We start from the raw sequence: 20227 nt of genomic DNA, 5'->3' as shown, positions 1-20227 counted from the left end.
TGCCCCATAAAAAAACCCTTCCCTAAGCCTATTATTATATAATTCTTGTTTTTGTTTTTTCACTCTGGTTTTTACTTTTGTTTCATTTGAAGGTTTTTGATTATCAATTTGGGGGAGGACTCCATTGCTTTGGTATCTTATGTTTTTTTGTTGTTGTTGTTCCCACAAACCCTCTTTGAAAATTCTTGAAAAATACTCCTAATAAATATCTACAAATCCATAGGAAAGAGAAATTACATATATGCATCGAACATGTGCTTGATTATAAAAAGATACTATTTTTTGTAATTTATTGTTGTGTCTTATGCAGTGTCTTTTATGGTGTCTGTCACATAGATGTTGCTCAACTACTTTACTAAAAACAGAAGGTTATTATATATAACAGCATCTGCAATGTACATTCAGGAATTCATTAAAAATGTTTATGAAATACCTACTATGTATCAGGCATTATCAAAGAGTTGTATGGATAAGTCATTGAATCCTTATGATAGCACTGTTACTTATTACTGTTCATTTTATATATGAGGGGAACTGAGGATTAGAGAGAGTAAGCAATTTGCCTGTGATGTGCAATAAATGGCCCAAGACCGCCTCCTACTCAATTTTCTAGAATACATGTAAGTCTCATGGCTTTGATGAAATCTCTCTCTCCTTAATAGTTTTTATCTCGCCATACTGTTGAGACTTATCTTTATTAGTATTTTATAGACACTGGATGGATGGAATAACAATCTAATCTCTTATCCTGGTGGCAGTTCACAATGTGAGAAGGAAAATTCACACAGATCACACCTCCAGGTAAAAATCTCTATGCTAGCAATATTCCAAGGTAAAGGTTGAGATAGGCAACAGCCTGTGGAACTAATGGAATATAATTTGTTCAAAATTTCTCCATAACTTGCTATAATTATCTCACCATGAGATGGCATATGGTATTGTAAAGTAGCAATAATTCCTTTTCCTATTTCAAGGATTTTTATTTCAAACATTCCTGTTCAAGAAACTATCTTGTTTTCAGTTACTAGTTGAGCAAAATATTGACAACACTTTGTGGGGAATGAGGATATGAAACTCAAATTTTAAATATCTTATTGTCAATGATTTTGTTTTAAATTTATCCTCCCAAATCCATGTTTAAGTATAAAGTATATATACAATATAAATGATTCAAACAAACAGAGAAATGATACATACACTCTTACCATATAAATAAAAACTGCTAACATTTTGGTTTTTCACGTATATGACAGACTTTAAAAATGAGATGATGTAGCACCATTTACTTTTCATCTCTCTCTCTATATATATATCTATAGATATATCTATATATATATCGATAGACAGACATAGACAGTACTGAGATATATATATCTCAGTACCGTCTATGTCTGTCTGTCTATTGATATATATATAGAGAGAGTTGCTGTTGTTATTATCAAAGGCTGCATGCCAACTGGTTATTTAATCTGAACCATGTTGGTGACATCTAGACTAATTTGGTATTTCTAGCATTTTTTATTTACCTTTAGTTTATTTCTGATAAGTTCCCTAAGCCCCCTCACATTTCTTCTGTCATTGCACGAACACTATTAAGCCAATCATTGGTGTGAAGAATAAGATTACGATGTTTGAGACTTGGGAAGATGGCACGTTAGGAGGGTGCTGAGCTCACCTTCTCCCATAGACACATCAGGACTACAACTATATATAATGCAACTCACTCTGAAAACAACCTAAAGACTATCAAAATGTCTCTTCCACCATTAACAATATGAAGAAAAAGCCATATCAAGGATAGGGGAGGCAGAAACACAGTTGGGAAAAAAAATTCCCAGGACAGAAACCCACAGCAGAAGTTATACCATGGTCACAAAGATTATCCCTGAGAAGCAAGGAGATCAAGCCCCACACTGAACACTCTCCACCCTGGGGTTATGCATGAGGAAGATGAGCCCCCATAATGTCTGGGCTGAAAATCAGCAGGGCTGAACTCTGGGAGACCCAGAGAGCTATAGGAAACTAAGAATCTGCATACAATCTCACCCACCACAAGACCAAACACAGAAGCAGAATTTTGAAAAGTGCTTGGGTTATGTGTGGAGGAGGGTTATTGAGTAATTTTAAGGCCTATGCCAGAAGGGCAGGAATCTGTAGGAACTTTCTCCAGGAAAGGAAATGCTAGCAGTTACCATTTTTATTGCCCTACTTTGGCCTAGTTGGCCTGATGCTGGTGAGAGCCAGTTCTGACACTTTCTTACCTTGTTAGCACCACTTACCCTGCCCAGCCATTCACTTATGGATCCACCCCACCCACATGCCCGTACCAGCAGGTACCCCTCTTTCTAAAGCAGCTCCTGCCCTGTTACACTCAGCAGTCAGACTTGGTCAGAACAGTGTCCTTCCTCCCTCCCCACAGAGTGACTGTCCTACCATACCTGGTGACACCCCAGCCAGAATCAGTACTACTCCAAAGCAATTCCTGCCATGGTGGTGGGGATGTTCTGCCCGCAAACACACCTGCAACAGTTGCAGCATGGCCTCTCAGCCCCAAAGCTGACCTCACCTTCCAGCCAGTCTAAAGCAGCTGGATCCAGGTTTCTCAGCCAACCTGGCCCACCGGTGTACCCCCAGCAGATGTGGCTGACTGATAACAGGAAGGTGCATGCAGCCCACATAGGGGGCATCACTGGAACATCTGGTTCGGGTTGACCTCACAGGACACCTTCTACACAAGGCCATGGTAATCACAAGACAAAAACCTATTATTTATACATACATACATATACATATATATATGTATATATGTATATATACATATGTGTATATGTATATATACATATGTACATATATACATATGTATATATACATATATACATATATATATATATAGAGAGAGAGAGAGTGAGAGAGAGAGAGGCAGGCGGGGGGAGAAGGAGAGGGAGGGAGGGATCCAAGCATAATTAAATAAAGTCATCAAATCACAAGGAAATAGAGAAATAGAAAAGGAAAGGAATAGAGAACTACAAAAATGACCAAAAAACAACTGTTAAAATGACATTAAGTACATACTTATCAATAATTATTTGAAATGTAAATGGACTAAATGCTCCAATCAAAAGACATAGAGTGACTGAATGGGTTAAAAAATAAGACCCATCTATATGCTGATTATACAAGACTCACTTCTGACTTAAATTCATCCAGACTGAGAGTGGAGGGATGGAAAAAATATTCCATGTGAATGGAAGCAAAACAAAACACAGTAACAAAATTTATATCCAATATAATAGACTTTAAAAATAAAGACTAACAAGACAAAGAAGGGCATTACATAATGAAGAGAACAATACAAAAAAGGATATACCAATTGTAAATATCTATGTACCCAAAACAGAAGTACCTCAATATATATTAACAGATGTAACAGACATAAAGGTGAAATTAACAGTAATATAATGATAGTAGGGGACCTCACTCCCATTACATCTATGGCTACACCATCCCACAGAAAATCAGTAACAAAACAGTGGTTTTGAACAACATATTAGACTATATGGACTTAACAGATATGTACAGATTATTCCATCCCAAAACAGCAGACTACACATTCTTTCCAAGTGCACATGGGTCATTCTCTGAGATAGATCACATGTTAGGCCACAAACAAATCCCAATAAATTTAACAAGATTAAAATCATATCAAGCATCTTTTCCTACCACTGTAAAACTAGCAATTATAAGAAAAAAAAACTGTAAAAAGCAAACATGCTAAATAACATGATACCCAACAATGAGTACATAAACATATCAAAGAGGAAATTAAAAAAAAAAAAAAGACCTTCAGACAAATGAAAACAGAAACACAATTGCTCAAAAAATTTGGAACACCACAAAAGCAATTCTTGGAGGGAAATTTATAGATATTCAGGCCTACATCAAGAAACAAGAAAAATCTCAAACCAAAAAACAATCTAACCTTACAACCAAAGGAAGTAGAAAAAGAACCCAGCTCAAAGATAATAGAAGGATGGATATAATAATGATTGGAGCAGAAATAAATAATTTTTTAATGTTTATTTTTGAGAGAGAGAGAGAGAGAGGGAGGGAGGGAGGGAGGGAGAGACAGAGCACAAGAGGGGGAGGGGCAGAGAGAGATGGAGACAAAGAATCTGAGGCAGTCTCCAGCCTCCTTCTGTGCTGTCAGTGCAGAGCCTGACGCAGGACTCAAACTCATGAACTGCAAGATCATGACAGGAGTCGAAGTCAGATGCTTAACTGCCATCCAGGCACCCCATATAAAATATAGACTATAAAACAATGTAAAATATTAATAAAACTAAAATCTGTTTATATGAAAGATGAACAAAACTGACAAAGCTTTACCCAAGCTAATTAAGAAAAAAGAGGATTCCAATAAATAAAATAAAAAATGAAAGAGGAGAAGTTATAACGGACACCACAAAGGATTACAAGAGATCACTTCAAACAATTATATGCCAATAAATTGGACAACTTAGAAGAAATGAACAAATTCCTAGAAACATACAATCTTTTTAAAGATGAATCAGGAAGAAATATAATATAAATAGCCTGATTACTAGTAATGAAATTGAGTCAGTAATCAAAAACCCAAAGTCCAGAATGGACTCACAGGTGAATTCTACCAAACATTTAAAGAAGAATTAATATCTATCCTTCTCAAACTCTTTCAAAAAAATGAAGAAGGATTGCTTCCAAATTCATTCTATGAGGCCAACATTAGTCTGATATCAAAACCAAAGACAACACACACAAAAGGGAAAATTAGCACCCTGATCCAAGACAGTGGGTGATGTCATCTGGCATGTCATGCAAATGCTGATACTCATGACCTCAAATATGAGTTTGACATTAAGTTTGACATTCCTATTATATATTCCACTAGTGCTTCAGAAATAGCAGTATCTGAGCTGGATAGAAAAACAGAAAAGAGGTACAGGGGTGGCAACATATGCCTAACTGATCACTTAAGTATTTGTGGGCCAGGAACTAGCTCATCATGGTTCTGGGCTTGGGTCCATGACTGCAGTGAAAGTCTCTGATTTGACTCAGAAGGGCATAATTCAGCATAAAGAGAAATGTGACCAATGAAGGATCAAGCCACCGAGGCAGGACAGAGAGACTTTGATGGGCTATGTTTCTGTTTTATGTGTGTCTCTCTTCCCATCTAACTGATTCCCCCACACCTCTTTGCCCATAGTTGTTACTAAGTAGCTGTAGCAGTCATGGCTTAAAAACAACATGTTATTGCTATTGAATTTCAAGGATACACCTGGAGGGGATAGATGGGGGCTTTGGAAAACCAAAAGACAATGCGTATCCCTTCCCCAAGTGGAGTAATGTGAGATCCCCAAAGGATGGAAGGGGTTTCTGAAAGTGGGTACATTGTCTTTTGTTTCTTGAAGTAAGTCATCATGAAACCACTTACTCTGTTGGTGGGGGGTGGGGGGGGTGGGGGGGAGGGAGGGAAGGAGGAAATTATAGGCCAATATTCCAGATGAACATATATGTGCAAACTCTTGACAAAATATTAGCAATCAAAATTCACCAATACATTAAAATAATAATTCGCCACAATCAAGTTGGATTTACTCCTGGGATGAAGGACTGTTCACTATTTGCAAGTCAATAAACATGATGCATCATACAACAAAAAGAAGGGTAAAATCATATAATCATCTCAATAGATGTAGAAAAAGCACTTGACAAAATTTAATACCCATTCTGATTTAAAAAAAAAAAAACAACTTTCAACAAATTTGGTTTAGAGGGAACATATCTCAGCATAAGAAGGGCTGTATATGACAAACCCACAGCAAAGATCATACCCAATGGCAAAAAGCCTAAAGTTTTTTTCTCTACAATTAGGAACAAGACAGGGATGTCTACTCTTACCCACCTTAATTCAACACAGCACTGAAAGTCCTAGCCATAATAATCAGATGAGTAAAAGAAATAAAAGGCTTCTAAATTGGTAGGAAGTACAACTGTCACTATTTGCCAATGACATGGCACTATATGTAGAAAACCTGAAAGACTTCACCAAAAAACTATTAGAACTATTACATTCAATAGAGTTGCAAGATGTGAAATTACTATGCAGAAATCTGTTGTGTTTCTGTGCACTGACAACAAACTAGCAGAAAGCAAAATTAAGAAAGCAGTCCTTTTACAATTGTGTCAAAAAGAATAAAATCCCTAGCAATAAATGTAACCAAGGAGGTGAAAGACTTATACTCTAAAAACTATGGCAGCAATGAAAGAAATTGAAGATGACACACAAAAAAATGGAAAGACATACCATGTTTATGATTTGGAAGAATATTCTTACAAATATCCAAATTACATCAAACTATCTACAGATTTGATGCAATCCCTATCAAAATACTGTTTTTCACAGAACTAGAATACTTCTGAAATTTGCAGGAAACCACAAAAGACCCCCCCCCCACCAAACCACCAAAGTAATCTTAGAAAGAACAAAGCTGGAAATGTTATAATCCCAGATATCATGATATACTACAAAGCTATAGTAATCAAAATAATATGGTACTGATACAAAAATGGACACAGATTAGTGGAACAGAATAGAAAGCCCGTTAATAAATTCATATTTATATGGTCAATTAATCTATGACAAAGGAGGCAAGAACATAAGAACATAAAATGGGCAAAAGATAATCTCTTCAAATAAAAAGTTATTAGGAAAATGGACAGCTACATGAAAAGAATGAAATTAGACCACCTTCTTACACTATATACAAAAATAAACTGAAAATGGATTAAAGACTTAAATATAAGACCTGAAACCATAAAACTCTTGGACATTGGTCTTAGCAATATTTGGGAGTATCTCTCTCCTTGAGAAAGGACAACAAAAGCACAAATAAACAGTTGAGACTATATCAAACTAAAAACTTTTGCACAGCAAAAGAAACTATCAGCAAGGCAGAAACGCAACCTACTGAATGGGAGAATATATTTACAAATGATATATCTGATAAGGAACTAAAATCTGGAATATATAAAGAACGTATACAACTCAACACCAGAAAAAGTATCCGATTAAAAGATCAGAAGAGAACCTAAGTAGACATTTTTTCCAAAGGCATACAGATGGCCAACAGATGCATGAAAAGATGCTCAACATCACTAATCATCAGGGAAATGCAAATCAAACCCACCATGAGATGTCACCTCATACCTGTCACAATGTCTAGAATCAAAAATCCAAGAAATAACAAGTGATGTGAAGGATATGAAGAAAAAAAAGAATGCTTGTGCCAGGTTGGTGGGAATATAAATAGGTATAGCCACTGTGGAAAACAGTACGGAGACTCCTCAGAAAATCAAAAATAGAAATACCATATTATCCATTCTTTGGGTATTTACACAAAGAAAACAAAAACATTAATTGGAAAAGATATATGCACCCTCATGTTTATTGAAGCATTATTTACAACAGCCAAGATATGGAAGCAACCTACATATGCACTGATAGATACGCAGATAAAGAAGATGTAATACACACACACACACACACACACACACACACACACACACACACAATGGAATATTACTAAGCCATAAAAAGTACGGGATCTTGCTATTTGTGACAACATGGATGGACCTAGAGGGTATGACGCTAAGTAACAGAAGTCATACAGAGAAAGGCAAATACTATATGATTTCATTTATATGAGGAATCTAAAACAAAAACAAAAACAAAAACAAAGGGATAAACAGCAAAAAGAAGAATCAGACACAAATACAGAGAACAGATTGATGCTTGCCAGAGGAAGGGTAGGAAGGTGGGCAAAATAGGTAAAGGGAAGTGGCAGATATAGGGTTCCAGTTATGGAATAAATCACCAGAATAACAGGTACAACATAGGAAATATAGTCAATGGTATTTTAATAGCATTGTAGGGTGCTAGGTGGTAGCTGTACTCATGGAGAACATAGCATAATGTATGGAATTGCTGAATCGCTGTGTTGTACACCTTAAATCAATGTAACCTTGTGTCAGCAATACTCTCACAAAAGTTCTGCTCATCATGAAACATCATTAACCACAACAAAGACAAGATATATTCTAAGAAAATATTTGCAAAAGTGTTGAAGAACACTTTGTACCTATATGAATATATAGGTAATATATGAAACCCCTAGAGATCAATAATTAAATGACAACCTAATGAATAGCATGCATAAAAGACATAAACAGCACTTTTACTAAATAAATAAACAGAATCACAGCAGGACATGTTTACGGCAATCTGGAAGAACTGGAACTCTTATGACATTATTGGTAGTGTATAAAAAAGCAAAACAAACACCTTTGGAAAATTATGAAACATTTTGTCATAAAGCTAAACACATCCCTAACCTTATAGTTCACTCTTACACATTTATTCAAGAGAAATTAAAACATGTGTAGCCTCTGCAAGACTTGTACAAGAATTTGAAAACTGTTACTTAAAATAGGCCCAAGCTGGAATAGCTCAAATGTCAATCAACCAGAGAACATATTTTGTCATGTGCATATGAATATTATTCAGCAATTAAAAATGAACTACTAGTAAACACAATAACATCAGTGTATCTCAAATCATTATGGTGGCTGTAAAAGGCCAGATACAAAAGTGTACAGCTTGCACGATTCCATTTGTTTTTAAATGAAGTTCAATAACAGGCAAATTTAATCTCTAATAATATATGTTACAATAGAAATTTCCTGTGGTTGAATGGGAATTAACATTGAATACAACTTTCTGGGTTGATGGAAATGTTCTTTATATGGATTCCTTAACAACTATACAAAGAGGCATTGTTATATAAGGGTAAAAAAAGGTACCAAATATAATGGAATTCAAGAAGATGAGGATTCACGTGGGCATTATGCTAAAAAAATGAGATTATTAGTCGGAAAAATATCTACGAATTTCTTCTCTCTGGCATGGAAAGAGTATTCTTCCCTGCTTTCTTGGTGCTGGGCTTAATCCCAGATTAAGATTTAACTAGATTTACTAGATTTAACTGCTAATCATTTTATGCTTTTCTTTTTTAAATACGAAGTTTGGAAACCTGTATTTCTCTACCACTTTTTTTTAAAAAAAATGTAACATTTATTATTGTTTGAGAGACAGAGCATCAGTGAGGGAGGGGCAGAGAGAGAGGGAGACACAGAATTTGAAGCAGACTCCAGGTTCTGAGCTGTCAGCACAAAGCCTGACACAGGGCTCGAACTCGGAAACTGTGAGATCATGACCTGAGCTGAAGTCAGATGCCCCAATCTCTACCACTTCTAATGTGTTTATGTATGTGTCCGATACTTGGGGTAGAGGGTAGACAGGAGGTCAGGGAAGGCAGGTAGAGGATATGTAAGTCAAAATATTATTCTTAAAGTTCAGCCTTCAAAGGAAATCTTCAGTTTAATTTCTAACCATTTTCTCAGTACTTTCAAAATTACATACCTCATTTTTAATATAATAAAATTCCCTTATAATGAAGAGTCTAGAGACCAAATGAATACTGATATTCACCTAGTTCTAAGAGTAAAAAAATGACTGTTTTCAATTGTATAAAATAATTCCATCAAAACTTGCTACATTTTTTTTTAAATGGAAGTCTTCTAAAGTTTGGAGATGTTTAAAGATAAAGATATGATTTTTTGCTTCATTTTTCCTGTGAACATTATTTAGCAAATTTTTCTTATATCACATCCAGTGTTTCTGAATTTTCGGGGGCTGTTTAGGACAGGATTATAGCAAGATGGCTTGCTTCCGTATATCACAACATTCTAGTACAATCTCATTACATACAAATAAAAGTGAACAATGCAAAATAATTGGATATGATTAGAAAAAAAAAAAAAGAGAAAAATGTGCCTTCATCAAGGCAAATCATCCCCTGACAAGAATAACACATTGTTCAGATTAATTTATCTGCTAACCCATAATTCCCACTTGAGGTAGCAAGGTTTTAAAGAAATGCTATTTGTTGATAACAATACCAATATTGATAACTACAAACATCTGTTGAAAGGTTTCTAAGATCCTGGTTCTATGCTAAGCACTAGGCATGCATACACTAAGTTTTACAAATTGGAGGACAGAAATTTCTGCCCTTTTCATGTCAACAGGGGAATTTAGGTACTTTTATTAATACAAGAGGTAGGAAGTGAAGCCAGAACCCAAACCCAGGCAAGAGAGGAGATAGGGACTAGAAACATGTCACAGTTAAAGCCCATGAGAACTACAGGGAAGCACTAAGAAAAGCCATGAATGTATTCAAGAAACAATTAAGAGAAATTTCACCTAACATGATGGCCAAGCAACTGACACTTGTATTCTTATTTTAAACTAAATGAAAGCTCATGAAATCTTAAAGCTTGTGTATATACCTAAGCCATAACTTTCTATCCATGATGCTAGCAGTCTTGAACATAATCTCAATGACATCACCGGTTAGCAAATCAACATAGTTGTTTCCATAGAACCCAAGATCAATTTTTAAAGAGTATTTTTTCATGAGTTACTGGCTTTTGAAAAACTCAGTTCTCTTGCTCAGTCTATGACAACCAAGTGAATCGTTTTCCCAAAGGGCCTCATGCTCTCTCATTAAGTGGAAATAATGTTTTAGGCATTAATCATATTCTTTCAAACATCTTCAAATTAAAAAAAAAAGACTCTGGACTTAATTGGAAATGAAAGTCAATGAAAGATTTTTCTCCCCTCATATCAATCATCTAATCATTCAAAGACACTTCACTGGTAATTGATACAAACTAGTCATAAGTAGATGAAGATTAACCTTTTATTTATACTTTAAGGGTTTAAAAAATACCTTTAAATTGTATTATTTCAGGCCAACTTAAGTTCCATTAATGTGTTTGTTTCTTTAATTATAGCTGCCCATGTATAAAGTTTATTTTAGGCTAAACTTTTCCTTACCTCTTTCCACAGAAGGATTTAGTAATGTGCTAATAAACTACCATAAATTTAAATTTAGGCAGATTTGAATTATTGTGTTTTTCTTATGGAAAATTGAAAAATGTGACAAATAAATAAAATCTCACCAGATACAACAAGAAACAGTGCCTAAATCCTTAAATTTATGCATAGCCAGCAGAACATAGATTATGTAAAGCCTACTAGGCAGATATTTTGATTTTCTTTTTGTCTTGAAAGTGAAACAAAATTGCATTCATGAAGCAAAGATGAAGAATTTATTTCTCGCATAAAGATTTCTCATCTTTCAGAACTTGGTTGAAAAAGTTAGCTTCCTCATTATCATTTAGACATTTTACTTTTCTTAACCTTGAACTTATTCCATTAGAGTCACAGAATCTAACAAAGTAACCCAAACAAATTTATTGCAAACAAGTCTTTGACATGCAAAATGGATTTTTGTTTTGCCCTACCTAAGTCTTATGTTTCATTATTATTAAAAATGTCAGTAATATTTTGCCTGCTGGGAACACCGATTTTCCTTCAATTTTTCAATCTTATTCAAAACACTGTATTGAATATTTTACAAGTTGCAGTTCTGTGTTATTGCTTTTTAAAATTACAAACTGTGAAGCCTGTGTTGGCATTTTTTTAAATGGTTTTTGTGCACGTAAACTTGGCAAGCATTTACAGGAAAAAAAAAAAAAAAAGACAGAGAGAAAACATTCTTGGATGATTATTTTCTTGCATGTGACTTTCAGAATCCAAAATAATAAGGTTTCATCAAGGGAGCAGGCTGTGTCCCCCCCAACAATCCATACACATACTCAGTTCATAAGCACTTCTTTCACTGTGTGTCACATAGTCCATCGAATACTTTAAATACTGTCAGCTTTCTGTCTCCTGCTCTCCTCTCCTGCTCTGTACCCTGTAACACTGACAGGCCTATTGATTAGGGTCCTGCAGAAACTATTTATGTGCTGAAAGTCTCCTGTGTTTCATTTTGCCTTACCTATTGGTTTATTATCAATTTATAAAATATAAATTTATAAATGTATGTGTTCAGAATGCTATGGCTGCTATAAGAATTGTCAAATTTTCAGTTGGCAGAAATTAAGGGGGACTTATGGGAAAAAAACAAAGTATTTTGGGGAAAGGAAGTGGATAGCGGAACACATTTTAGAAATGTAATTTTATTTGAGGTTTGTGCAATAGTTTTAGTTATAATGAAAAGCATTAAATCAGACAAGTATTACATTATATATACACTTGTATTTCCATATCTGTCCACTTATTCATAAATTTAAATCTAAATCTATATTGATATGTATATCCATATTTATATCTAGATATTAGCAAACACATTCACACTAATACCTCCAATTTCATTTTAACATGATAATGTTTACTTCAGCTTCTGGCTTTCCACAATTTTGAAATATAATTTCTGATATATAAACCAAGTCATTTCAGAATGCCTAATGCATACTATGTGGAAAACAAACCTACTAACTAGAGTCATTAAAATTTTTTTTTTTGTCTTTAGCCTGAGGGCATACAGTCAAAACGCTATCTTCAAGGATTATTCTCCCATTCCCAACTTGTTTATTCATTTTAAATAGTTAGATTCATGTGTTTCTCTTCATATTTCATTTCCCCAAAATATTTGCTGATTTATTATTTACTTTTTCAAGTATATGAACTAAAACATGGTTATAAAAGCCAGTTTGTTTTTATAATGCTGTACTCAGAGAAGTGTTAACCACTCAATTTCCTTCAATCTCAGTCCTTCCGCTCTATCTTTTCCACTCTGTTCCCATTCCCCAACCTTTCACCACTCCCTCCACACCCCTTTGGGTAGCCAATCTTATGAATTTCTAATTTGTCCTTCCTGGGCTTCTTTTGGATGAATGAGTAAAGATACATATGTATGTATGTATTTTTTTACTCATTTTTTTTTACACAAAAGATAACCTAGATATATATTCCTTTGTACTTTGCTTTTTACATTCAGAAATATGTACAGATAAAAACTCATCAGTTCATGGAGAGTTTCCTCGTTTTTCATAGAGCTATATAGTACTCCACAGGACTTATACATGATAGCTCATTCAACCACTCTTATATATGAACATTTAATGTTTCAACTGTGTACAAGCAATATTGCAATGAATAAGTGTGTGTGTGTGTGTGTGTGTGTGTGTGTAGTATTATTTGAGGAGTATTTGAACAGGGAGAGCAGTTCATTGTGGAAAAGGAGTCAGACTAGCCAGTAGGACATTCAGTGTCGGGGGCAGGTGTGAGTAACACCAAATGGAAATATCCTGTTGGAATCAGTTTTTCCCCTAAGTAGCAACAGCTTGTACTTAAATGCAAAAATAAGGAAAATGATCTTGTTAACTGAGATGAGGAAATGTCACAACACAAAAAATGAGGGGCTGGAATGAGGATACTGTGAAAGGGAGAGGTTACAACCAACATATGAAGAAATACACTTACATGAGCTTAGCAACAATTAGATGAGAAGGCTGTCCCCACAGTTCTTGGTAATGTGCTCTATTCTCCTATTGAAAAATTAGTTATTGATCTCTTCTAATTAAAAGTTGCTTTTCTGAAGGATCCCTATATTTCATATCATCAGAATTTTGGCATGGAGTCCAATGAGTTTGTGTTGGCTTTTAAAGGGCAATGGATTAGGTTTTGACAATCCTAGCCCCACTCCACACTCTTTTTCTTCTCCACCCCAATTGGCCCACACTGCCCCAGGACAGGGCTGTCATGTAGAAACTATCAGAGTAAATTGGGCAGTTCCTTATAAAAAATACCCATGAAAACCAATGGGTACCACAAACTCTGCATAGGACTTGTGCCCCAATCTGATACATCCCCATGGTCAGCATTAAAGACCAATATGGAAATTCAGCTCTTAGCAGAGGTCATCATTTAAGCCTCCCTACAACCTTGAATCTTTTCTGGTTTAAGTTATTTTGGGAGAAGCCAGAAAAACATGTCAGAACAAAAAATTCCCATAGGGAAACAAACATATTCTTCATATAAAGCCTGCTGCTCTTATGGTTAAAATGAGCATGAGAAGCAGGTCACAATAAATTTAAATGGTTGGGATAAAAGCGAATGGTAGTCAGAATCCTTGAAAGCCAGCTATAGTTATGAGCTTTTTCGCAGCTTTTATGAACAGCCTGATACTATAGCAGAGGTGGCTAGGAATTTACACATCAGTGTAGACAACTCACAGAAGCTAGACTCACCCATATTTACTTTGTTAGCTAGTTATTAAATTTTGTGTGGGGCAGAGGAAAAGATGTATTGCTAATGAAGTCTGCAATGACTTAAAGAAAAAAAAAGCCATAAAAGATACAAAGCAAAGCTCATCGCAGTTTTAAATAGATTTTTTTTTAATTTAACACCACTCCTTAATCCAGAAAGGACAGCCATGGAGTGTGATGTCATTGTGACAGGTAGGTGGCAATTCCAGTTCGTGATCCCAGTGCAGAAAAGGAAATGGGTAGTTGTAACATTCTCAGTAGTATTATGAGCTAAAACTACAAGTTCTATCACATCTGTGTCCACATGGCTGTGGCGTGGGTTACAGGGAAAGTATCTGAGATACCGTAAATGGTATCTCGATGCCAACAGGCCAATACAGAGTCATAGTTGAAGACATCTTAGAAAGCACAACAACTACCTGGTATGGGTAATGCACATTAAGAGCTACAGTGTGGGGAGTCTGAACAAATGCTTTGGTTCAAAGTTGTCTATAACCACAATCTCTAAAGCAGTAATTCTTACTGAAGCAAGCAAGTCAGTGATAACAGTATAGAAAGAGCAGGTGAACCTCAACTGGACCCTGCATCTGCTTTTACAGATGGTAACCAAAAACATGATTCTTACACACAAACCAGTAACACATGCATCACAAATATGTGCCACAACCAAAGACCCATTTCAAATCTGCAACAAAATTAAATAACAAGTGAATTTAGTAACCACACTTCCATCACTGAAGATTAATCCTACCTTTTCAGGGAGAAAAAAATCTACTTTCATTAAAGATACTAGTGTTGCTGGTAAACACTATTTCCACACTTAAGTTTTAATTTCATAAATTTTATTGTTTTATACTAACAATCTACTTAATTTTAAGTAGATTGCTCACTATAGAAGGGGAAGTAACCTTATAATTTGACTTGCTAATATCCTTTTATCAATTATTAAGTGTTCTTCTGTCCCATAGACACTAAGTAGAGTATTACCTTCACATTTTGTCACCTCTAGTTAAAAGACAAACTGATATTTCTTAAAAATATCAAACTTGTTGAAGGTAATGAAAACTGTCCAAAGATAGAATGTAAAAGTAACGTATGTCTAGTGAAGAACAGCTTGTACCACTTTTATATTTTACAGATAGTGTTAGCATTTTTAGCACTCCAAGCAACTTACACGAGAGCACAATTTGTTACCTTTCTTTTACATCTTCATGAGCAAAATTTGCCAGTGCATACTGGCAGGTTTGATCAAAGAATTAGTATTCTCCTACACAGTCCTCTGTCCCCTTAGCTCCCTTTCTACAAATGCATTTCTTTTCATGTAAAAGAGAAAAATAAATGACTTCAATTCAAGTTTAGCAGCAAAATGCATAGAATTACAGAGATTTTGATAAGCAGAGAGGCTTATTCCTAAAGACCCCATAGACTGTCCCCTCACCAGGATTTCCCCACTGACATTGTTGGCTCACCTTTTGTGAGTGAAGTTTCTCATCTGCCTTCATTGCCATCAGGGCAATTATTCTCCCAGGGTAGAGCTAACTGATTTATAGCTTCCGAGTGTGCGGGAGAGAAGTCACAATCAGGCTATGGGGCTCTGCTAAGTTGTCAAGCAGTAGCTTCTGGTCCCTCTATTCTCTTCTGCACAGACTCCACTGCCATCCACTGACTTGCATATGTACATCGTATAGCAACACTCATGGGAGACAGAAATCCCAGAAATACCTGGTCAAGCTAGAGTCTGTTCTTCAAAGTTTCCTGCTGGACTACATAAAAAGTATTTTGATTTTCTGGTATTGTCATTTTCTAAGTGAAATTTTATAAACTCAAAAGATTGAAATTTGCACATGGAAAACTGTCCCTGTGTGTATACTTTTCTGCTTTTTCTTTATCCTGTCAGCCTAGTGCACACACAGACTAGAGCCCTAAGTTATAACTCAGCTTCCTTGCTTTCATCCCCCTTCATGAATCTTTCAGTATTTACACTTCTCAATACACTTAAGATGGATGGCACTGTCCCCTGATAGACACCAGTGTTGGCTCCTCAGGCACTAGGATGTTTGCTCTCTCCTCTAATTTGTCTATAATACCAAAACTTCATTTTCACTGATCATATCCTTATGGTGTGCTCATTTTTCAAATATGTATCTTCCAATATAGTATTTTCAAGGTAACAGCATTTACCCAGAGGAGTTATCTGATTAGTGCACAGCAGGATGTTGCAACTGTTGGCACTAAGTTTGCTCGGTTTTCTTCAGCTTTACAGCTTGTCGAAATGGCCTCAGTGCTCAGTCACCAAGAGCTGAGAAAGTGCGGAGGAAAGGGCCAGGAATTCAAAACATAAAAAAAAAGAAATAGCATCATCTGGTAATATGAAAACCCTCAAAAACATTAAGATTCTTACTTCTCTAGTAGCTACTTTGTTTTTACCATAATAGGCTAGTTCTGAATGGGAGACCCACCTTAAACATGAACATAAATCCCAGCCTTGACCACAGATGATTTTCATAAAATCTAACTCTGTGAACATTGAGTAGACATCATCAAAATCACTAGCAGTAAGTGTCAAGCTAAATAAAAGGAACACATTCTTTACATAAGCCATGCTGAATCGTGGACCATGGCCAATATGGGGATTCACTGAAATACACGGTTTAAGGAGATATAAGATCTAGAGAGGCTCTTGGATTCAAGACTCCAATGGGTGCAAAAATCTCTACCCAGGACTAGCAGAAGCTGATTATAACAGATATTCACTGAGCACTTACAAAGGTAGAGGCACTGTGTTAAGTACTACGTAATTTCTATGTTATCCAGTCTTCCGACAACCTGGTAGAGGGGGAAACTGAAGCACGGAGAAGCTAAGGATCTTGCCTAAGATGATAACACAAGAAAACAAGAAGCCTGAATTAAAATGCAGTAATGTAGCTGCTAAATATTACTTTTAACCATTATGCTTAAGTGGAATATATGCTATGCCTATGAACATTTCCAATACTATCTATTGTGGGGCAGTGTGGAGAAAGGGAAAGAGGGAAAAAGGACACACAGAGATAAAGGGATAGAGACAGAGATAAAGAGGGAAACTTGTCAAACATGAAAGAGCGCATGACACTGCCTCTTGAGTTGCTTTTTCCGACCCTAGAAGGAATAAGACTTTATTCTGTTCACTTCCGTAGAATACTTCACAAGTGCTCCTTATATTGTGAGCATGTTGCTGTTCTATGTATCATCTTGCTGTTTAAATATATTAATTATCCATTTATTATGGCCTCTAAACACAAGCCAAATAATTCATCAGTCCGAAAAGCAAAGGAGCCATTATTACTCTAGTGGGAAACTGGAATGTGGTGATCCTCAGAGGCAGTATTGTATTTTCCATTGTGGCTTCTTTCTGAGCAGTCTTCAGCAGCCATGTTAGGCTGATCTTCATGTGTTGGCTTTAGAACTTAACATCTCAGTGAGATGCAGCTCCTTTCTGCTTCTAGAATCTTCCCCTCCTCATTCCCACCCTGACCCACAGCTCAGAAGCACATGTCATCACAGGGCTTTTATTCATTGTTGTTGTTATCTTTCGTAACAAGGAATACATAATTGTGAGGAGTGTAAGAGGTTCAGGATTTGAGAACAACCTTTCAATAAAATTAAAGCAAAAGCAATTCAAGGTGCTTCCCAATGCTAGGTGATTTTATTTTCAATGTTTGCAATTGTTCTAAACATTTTAATGACCAAACATTATTCTATATTTTGCCTATGTGAATGTACATATTGGCAGAAACATGAATAAAGGAAAGACTTGTCATATAGGGATGTGATGATGAACGTGAAAATGGATCTTGACAGTAAGAGCCAGGCACAGCCATAGACAAATATAGACAGATGAGTATCACACACAACTTGGTTTTGCTCCCTCTCTTGTCCACTTGCCTGCATCCTAGGGGAGTTTTGGGGTTGATCTGGTTTGTCCTGTCCCTGGAGATACTTTATAGTAAAACACTTTCACAAGCATCCTCCTCTCAGGGTCTGTTTCTTACTACCTACCTACTCAGAATGCCTACCCTTTATTGGATGTTATCTATTCCCTATCTCATTTACCAAATCTCTTGACAGTGTTTATTTAACTTTCCAAATAAACTCCTTGCACTTAAGTCCTTGTTTAGGCATGTTTCTGAGTAACCCAGTTAAGATATATATGCTAAATAAACTCTGGTAACCAGCACCAAGTTGGTGTGTTCTTCGTGTACTTCATCAATATGCTTACCTTCTCCTGCACCCCTACCTTTACTGAGGTAGAAGAAGGTAGAAGTCCTGACTCACTGACTCCAAATCTAACAAGCCTAGCGTCAGAGTCCTATGTTTACTTGGTGGGAATTGTTAAGATCAGGGGCATCCTTTTTATTTGATTTTGGACACCTTTATTTATAGAAGATTTACTTTCCTAATTAGATTTCATTCTAGCTAATGTGAAATCAATTCTCACTCCCAGACATCCACATGTAACTGATATGGTTGAAGTTTGACCCAAAACATGTTAGGTGGCTGGGAGAGCTAGCCTGGCAGTTACATATTGCAAGGAAGTGACAAGATACATGCAACAGTCACATCTTGCAAATCCACGATGTGGTAAGGGCTGAGTCCTTCCTATGCATGCATCACAGAGTGTTCAGCACATACTGGGATTGGTCACAATACAGGAAGTCACGTCTCTCTGGAAACGGGGACAATAAGCTGTCTCTTCCTTTTGACAGTGTTCTATACTCATTTTGTAATAGTCCAGCAGTACTCTTTTTATTATTACAACCATTCTATCACATTATTTCAAGCACTTATTTTGAAATGGTAAGTAATTCTAATTTGATTACAAACATCAAACTCACCCATTTCTTTTTCCACCTCTGTCCACCTCCCACTTTGGTTCCCAGTGACAGCCACTTTCAACTCATTAAGCTGTATTTTCACATAGCTACTTAAAATAGAATTTCTCTTTGCTGTCATCTGCCTTTCCAATCTTCAAGAGAAGAACAGAGCTGTGCTAGAAGACATTGGTCATGCCAATCTTCACATTCTCCCCACCTTAAGGAAACTTTAGACAGGTTTCTTCTTGACAATATGCCCTTGACCTCATGGTTCTTAAAACACTTTCTATAGAAAACATGCAACTATAATTCTTTGTGCCTCTTTGAGATTTAAATTTTCTCTGCCCAGCTTTACCACCCAGGAATGTTTTTCTCAAGGACCTGGTAATTATCCCTTTCAACTGTAATCATCCAGAAAGATAGGGTCCTTATCTCCCAGTGTCTGGGGAAGATAGGAACCTAACTTTGATAAACACCAATTAGCAAACCCAGATGGTATAATCACACAGACCAACCTCCTCTCTAATATCTTCCAGTATTTTCCTGCCAGCTCCTCTTAGTACTTAAAAACCCTTTTACCTTTTGTTTCCGTGAACTTGAGTTCAGTCTCTCTTACCTCCTGCAATAGTCATGAGTAAAGTCTTCCTTTTCTGTTTAACTCTGGCCACTACAATTTTACTTTGATGACATCCATCTCCATTTTGCTGTGATAACTTAAGCCATCGGATATAGAGAGCACAAGAAGACAGGGAGTACAAAGTAGTGTCTGGAACAAGCAGTGCTACACAAGTCAAGATCGTCTTCCCCAGGGCATTGCTGGAAGCAGCCTCAGGGAAATAGGTAGACCTTCCTTTCACAGCCCTTGGCCTTATTTCCATCCCTCTCGCTTTCTGCCCTACCATCTCCACCTGGATAGCTCACTGCTCAGTTCCATGTTCCTTCCCCCTTCCCTCTCAGCCATTCATATCCTAATATGAATTCAGATCTCCATACCAAGTGGGCAATCACCAACCATTACTAGACCAAAAGGCAATATGGGGACTTGGGAGTCTCAGTTTTGTTTTGCATTGTGACTCTGCTATTTTAATAAGGATGGC

At 36.2% G+C, this 20227-nt stretch overlaps 1 long non-coding RNA gene across 1 annotated transcript; it reads right to left on the bottom strand.

Moving 5' to 3' along the window:
• Positions 1 to 5960: 5960 nt before the first annotated feature.
• On the bottom strand, positions 5961 to 19522 carry LOC123577526. The gene is made up of 3 exons (XR_006701895.1): positions 19512 to 19522; positions 16259 to 16262; positions 5961 to 6092 (listed from the first exon to the last, which is right to left on the bottom strand). It is a non-coding gene; the product is annotated as an uncharacterized LOC123577526 (long non-coding RNA).
• Positions 19523 to 20227: the final 705 nt, after the last annotated feature.

The sequence above is a fragment of the Leopardus geoffroyi genome, chromosome D2 (assembly GCF_018350155.1).
Source record: "Leopardus geoffroyi isolate Oge1 chromosome D2, O.geoffroyi_Oge1_pat1.0, whole genome shotgun sequence".
Taxonomy (NCBI): Eukaryota; Metazoa; Chordata; class Mammalia; order Carnivora; family Felidae; genus Leopardus; species Leopardus geoffroyi.
The sequence above is the reverse complement of the archived record's forward strand: the minus strand, read 5'-3'. Positions and strand labels throughout refer to the sequence as shown.